Source organism: Formica exsecta, unplaced genomic scaffold (assembly GCF_003651465.1).
Source record: "Formica exsecta isolate Colony F162 unplaced genomic scaffold, ASM365146v1 scaffold37, whole genome shotgun sequence".
In the NCBI taxonomy this organism is placed as follows: Eukaryota; Metazoa; Arthropoda; class Insecta; order Hymenoptera; family Formicidae; genus Formica; species Formica exsecta.
In genome coordinates, this window is record NW_021850941.1 from 1,242,791 (window position 1) to 1,249,436 (window position 6,646).

Sequence of the window (6,646 nt, forward strand, 5' to 3'; positions counted from 1 at the left end):
CTTTTGAAAGCAAACGCGACGATATTTTCATACGGCAAATTTAAAGACGCATAATCGAATTCAACTTTGAAATAAAATAACAATATAAACCTGCAATCGATATATCTGCCGACATAAAATAAAGACGTTACGTTTCCCTTTCCATCTCTAGGATGTTTCCATTGTCGTACCGAGTCACGGAATCTTGCGACAATAAATTTTCCCTCGCGTACTCGCGCTCGCTCGTGTCAGATCGAACAATAAATTTGTCGTCGCGCTCAACGTTCTCGGTCTACACGGAAACAACGTCGTAACCATAGTCCGAGACATTGACTCCGGATATTCCAGTTTCCCTGTCTGCGTGCCGAGAGGAACTATGCGAAATTTAATCTTCGACGTATAGCAGCCGGCTAATGATATTATACCCTTTCGTTTAATCCTGCGCGTAGCGCAAGGTGATCGATACTATAGTAATTCAATAATTACTGTCGCTGAATATCTTATGGAATTTGCCACTTGCTAGTTGCCAAAAATTAAGTATACTAATTATTTTATTTTGCCAATGTTTATCTTTGTTAAATTAATAGTTTAAGCATAAAATTATTTTGACGCAATTTTTAAATGCACACTGGGATATAATAATTTCAAAATATATTTTCTCCAAGTGAGGAAACTGAAAATTTATTTCAACACAAAAAATATTTAAATGTTACAAATTGGACGAGCATTCTAACAGAATATAAAAATTTGAAAAAAAATTTTAAATTTCTCTCACGATTAGTATGCGCGCCAAAGTTTAATGGAAAGATAAATGAAACGTCAGATTCTAAGACAATTCTGTGTTGGTTTGTAAACTGTAAACTTTCAGAAAAAATCTTCCAAATAAGGTTATTTGTTTCAAAGTATCATCGTATAAAAACTTCTACGCGTAGTGAAGTATATCAATATATCAGCACGCCGTCACGCATATAACCGGAAAAAATAGTATGTTAAGATTTATCAAAATCGGAATAAATCAAGCAGTCTGAACTCTCGCATGCGAATCCAATCGTAAAAATCAAAATTGAAAGCGCAGTTTCTCATTTTCTCTATGCCCCTAATATTGCTCTCTTTTCCGATCTTCGCGAGCAAATCCTCGCAACATGATTCCGATATCTCAAGTTGACAGCGATATCACCGACATTTCTACCGTTCCCGGAATTTCAAAAAATATTATTTTTCACGCCCCTGTATAGAAACGCCTTCGTAATCTAGGACTCTCACGTGGATAACGATACCTCGTTTAATCTGCTTCTGCTCTTCGCGAAACTTTCCCCGAAGTTCACTATTTTCACAAGACTTTGTTGACAAATTCTCTAAACTCCAAGTATTACTGCCCGATTGGGTTAGCGCAAGACTATCGTGTTGCTGAACAACTCGATCGTTACACGTACACACTTACAACGCTTTGTTACGAGAAAGTTGCTTCTGCTACTTTGATACGTAAAAGTAATTAATTCGTGACATGTGACGCGCGAGTCTTCACTCCAAATAATATTTTGTTTTAACTGATCGTTCTTTTTTTTCTTTTCAAATATTCCTCCTCTTCTGTCCTTAATCCTCCTTAAGGTCGCGGCGACAATCTCAATGTCAAATTTCAAATATTAGCTGGTAATATTAACATATTTTGATTCTTTTTATCTTTCCATTTTTTTCTTAGATATTCAAATTTATCAATTTTTTAATTTTACAAATTAATAAATAAGTTCTCTAAATTGAGTTCATTATAAGTTTTTTCTTGTTTTGTTTTTACAAAATTTTCTCCAACAAAAACATGTAAATTTATATTCTAAAAGAGACATTCTTTTAAAATTTTTATATATTAATATTCTTGAATTTATTATACATCTCACGTGTCTATAAAATTAATGATCACAAACAACCAAATAATCATTATTGCTCCATTAACAAAATGTTTGATGTAAGCGTTGTAGTATCTCTTTGACTGCAAAAGATATGCTCTTTTCCGTTTTGATAAATCTATCATTTGTTATTGGTAAATCAAATTCCTTTTTTTTACATTGATTATATCAAATATACCGATAGTTCTGCTGCTATGGATGCTGCATTATATTTCGATTTCATTTACATTTTTACCTTTGTACAAATGACAATATTAATCAAGTTAAAATTGTATATAGAAAACAGGTGTAAAGCAACAGAATAAAATACAGACGAGAGAGAAAAGAAAAATCGTGGAAATTGAACAGCTAGCGTTATGATCACAATTATGCAAAACATCTCTTTGGGACACTACCGCGCATTACAGTCTGGGTATAATCTCGATTGCAAGTTGAATGGCGAAAGGACAACGACCGAAAGAAAGCGACGCCAGACTATGTGAGATAGAACAAAGCATAGAAATTGCATGGCCGTTGTACTGAATTAAAAGAGATATCATTACGCAAAGTCACAAAAGCTACTTTTACAAAAAACTTCTATCATACACGTATGTTTTAATTTTATACGATAGATTTAAATTATACCCATGATTACATTTCTGTGAAAAGCATTTGTAAGTGTAAAATTTTAAATGGCAATTTAACGAAATTATATTCCAGATTTCTTCATATATATATCTTATAATTATAAATTATTTCCTAATTAAAATTATCAAATATTCAAACGCACTATCCGACTCCTTATACATCAATTTACGAAACCAAAAAGAAAAGTAAACTAAAATCAAAAATCCAAAAAACAGGCTTCGCAAATAGTAACTATAATTATATTATACGTACTAGAGTGTGTTCTCTGAATTGATAGGAAGAGGTTTTACCTTTCCACACAGTCGAATGCAATTTTTGTTACGGCTTTTAAGCAAACGTGGTCACGATGAGAGGTACTTTTAAAAGATGGGATTTTTCTACGGATATGTAATTACAATTTTAATCAAAGGATGCATATGTCAGCACATGTTATTTCATTCTTATTTCTTTAATTATGAGTGCTCAATAAGACTTTGCTGTCACAGACAGCCTCTAATTGTTATACTATTTACAAGAACAAGTGAGTTAAATGATATGATCTCGACATTAAAAAAGAATTTCTAAAGTTACGTAATATGCATATTCCAATTTTTAAAAAAATTTTTTTAATTTTAAAATATCAGGATACGTTTTATGTAAAATATTATATTTATTTCAATAACGTAATAATATTTATTTAATATTCTAACTTTTCTTTATCTATAACATTTTATCTTAGAAAATGTCACAGTACAAAGTTTTAACTTTATAAGTAATTAATTTCACTAAAAATAAAAAAATATGTTTTTTTAAATTTTTAAACACAATACAAGTCTTTATATCTTGATTGTTCTAACATTCTTATAATCAAATTACGTAATATCCTATTTTTTATTCCATTAAGTATTTTGCTTGATTTCATACTTTGAATAATGATTCTAATGCATAACACTGTTTTAATACATTTCAAAATTATACGCTAATGTCAGACAATTTAGAAGCCGGAAATACAAGTTGTGTAATGTAGAATGCAATAAAAAAATATAATCAAAAATTCATATTTATGATATAAAATGTTAAGAGAAACTGAAATTGAAAAACAGATCATGTACCGCGTTCGTAAGAAAATCTACGACAATTTATGGCACACCTATATGACAATGCAAAGCTTCCTCAAGGAGAAACAATTTATTACAAGAACTGATTACACATGTTTCCATATACATGTATTATTTGCTGATTTTTTATTTTATGCAAATATAAATTATTACAAAAATAGTAAATTTCTTTTCGAAGCTGAGGAAAAAATAGAATCGATCAAACATATATTACGCACATGCGTATTCACATTATACGTAAATAAATGTAAATAATTATATTCATTTTATATGTAAATTGTGTAAATTGTCGAAATTTAAGATAAAATTATAAAGATTTATAAATTCGTATAAATTTATATAAATTATTGATGCGCACAGTTCAAGTATACGATTACTCTTTTAAATTTATAATAATTATAATTATAATAAAATAAATGTATTTCGATAATTAATATTTAATATAATAATCAAATTAAAATATAAATTTACAATACTTCTGTTCACATATTTAAACAACAACAATAGATGTACATAATTACAATTAATCACGTACATTTACTGATAAATGTTAATTTGTCAAATTTATTGTTGATTATGCTTTGCAGTATTCTTTAATTTAACATGTTTATTACATATTATATATTCGAAATTCTCTCTCTCTCTCTCTCTCTTTATATCTCTCTTTTTCTCTCACACCAGCTACATATATATATATATATATATATATATATATATATATATATATATATTTGTCCAAGCATTTTACTCCATATCTAGAAAATAACATAATTCTATTTATTTCATAATACTCTATTTGTTATTATCCAAAAATTTTTTAAACATATCTTATACGTAATACGTAAAAGTATGGTTTTGCCTCTTTATCTATTTAGAAAAGATTTTAACTATTTTTGCTGGATAATTATACAATGATAAGTATTATGTACAATTTGAAGTTATGAATATTTATGCAACAATATAATTTATAAAATAGATTAAACAAAAGCGTAGGTGCCTCATTTTTAAGAGAAATTAAGATCAACAAATATATTTAATCAAGTATAAGAATTCGAGACTGATAAGAGCTTTAGAATCCAAGTTTCATAAATTTCAGATCCCTATGAATCGAAGACTTAAAAATGCAGAAATATTATTATGCATCCTAATAAAAAAAAAAAATTCATAAAATAAATCATTTTATATCTCAAAAATTAAAGAAATAATTAAGTCCAAAGATATATAAGGATTGAAAGCTCTGAAAATATCAACTCAAAAATAGTTAAAAAAATCTAAAGATTCAGACGGAGCTAATGAAACTAACATATCCATTCAGATCCCTATGAATCGAAGACTTAAAAATGCAGAAATATTATTATGCATCCTAATAAAAAAAAAATTCATAAAATAAATCATTTTATATCTCAAAAATTAAAGAAATAATTAAGTCCAAAGATATATAAGGATTGAAAGCTCTGAAAATATCAACTCAAAAATAGTTAAAAAAATCTAAAGATTCAGACGGAGCTAATGAAACTAACATATCCAGTAACTAATTGGTCAAAATATTAAGATAATTTATTCGTGCATTTGATGCAAATACAGCTCTTTTATGCCATCGAAATTTTGATAAAGCTATCGATACATCACGCACCATTACAATAACAATATCAAAAATTAATATTACGAAAAATGCTCATGTGACTTGACCTCATATCGCAAACCGGAAGATTGCATATGCTATGCAGTAGTAAAAATTGGTCAATGCCCAATGGTAACAGTGCGTTAACCAATATTAAAATTTTAAATACTGGCAAAACATATCCCAAGAAAAAATTTTCTTATGTAATTATCACATATAGCTTTATATAATTATATCCAAAATTTGGCGCGATTGTAAATGCGCATATACGCATATTCCATAATATAAATGTGATTAACGCAAAGTCAATGCATGTATTGTTGGCCGTTATTATACTAACATAACGTACAAGATTCCACTTTGCATGTTCTCTTTATTAGTTAACTGACAAAATGGATAAATCCATTCTAGATAAAAAGAAATAAAGAGAGAGAGAGAGAAAGAGAGAGAATTTAAGCGTCTATACTAAGGGAAAAAGATTATGCGCGACCCAAAGCTCTTGCAAAGAACTGAACGTTTGAATAATATGAATATGAAGCAAGTTAGCTGAGCGGACAAAGCTTGAAGACGCAGCGTCAAAGATTTAATATTGAGCGGATCAAAATTATTCAGTTGGAAAACAGATTGTTATAATTCGAAATATCGATACTTTGCTTTTAGTTTTATATTCAGTTAATATTTCGTTCGTTTCTTATTGTCTTATTTGTGTATTCTTATTGTTGTATGTGATCATTATCTAGAATTTACAGTTTAAAAAGAGATGTCTTTTTGACATATTTGTTTTATTTCGAGAAATTCTATGATTATTCTATTTTATGTATAATAAAATATAACTTGTACATATATCTGATAACCTAATAATCCGATAATAATTAATGTAATTCAATAGCGGACAATAATTGTTTCATAATCGATGATTAGTCATAATTTGAAAATTCTATAACTGGTAATGTCATATACATATAAATTTATCTCTACATAAAGTCTTCACAATTTTTATTAATATAATACTATATATTTCATGTATTCTCGAATTCGATAATTTAAACTGTGAAAATTTGAAAATACACATAGATAAATTCGCCGCGGTAAAAAATATAATGTAAACAATTATCAAAGAACATTGGAAAGCACAAAATAAGCGGCGAAGATTGTATCAATCTTTGTCAAACTTTTTTTTGTATACATATATAATAAATAACGATTCGTGCGCAAACCGCTTGCCGAGAACAGAAACAAAACGTGTAGCTTGTAATATGCTTTATTCGTAGACGGGGTGTATGTTCAGCGTAATTAAAATTTTAATATGTATATATATGTATATTCACCTTATATTACTCTCTTCTCCAACATGTAAATTTGCTAATTCAGTATTATTTGAAGAAGGGTATCGTATGTTGACTAAATCTCTATTCTGACAA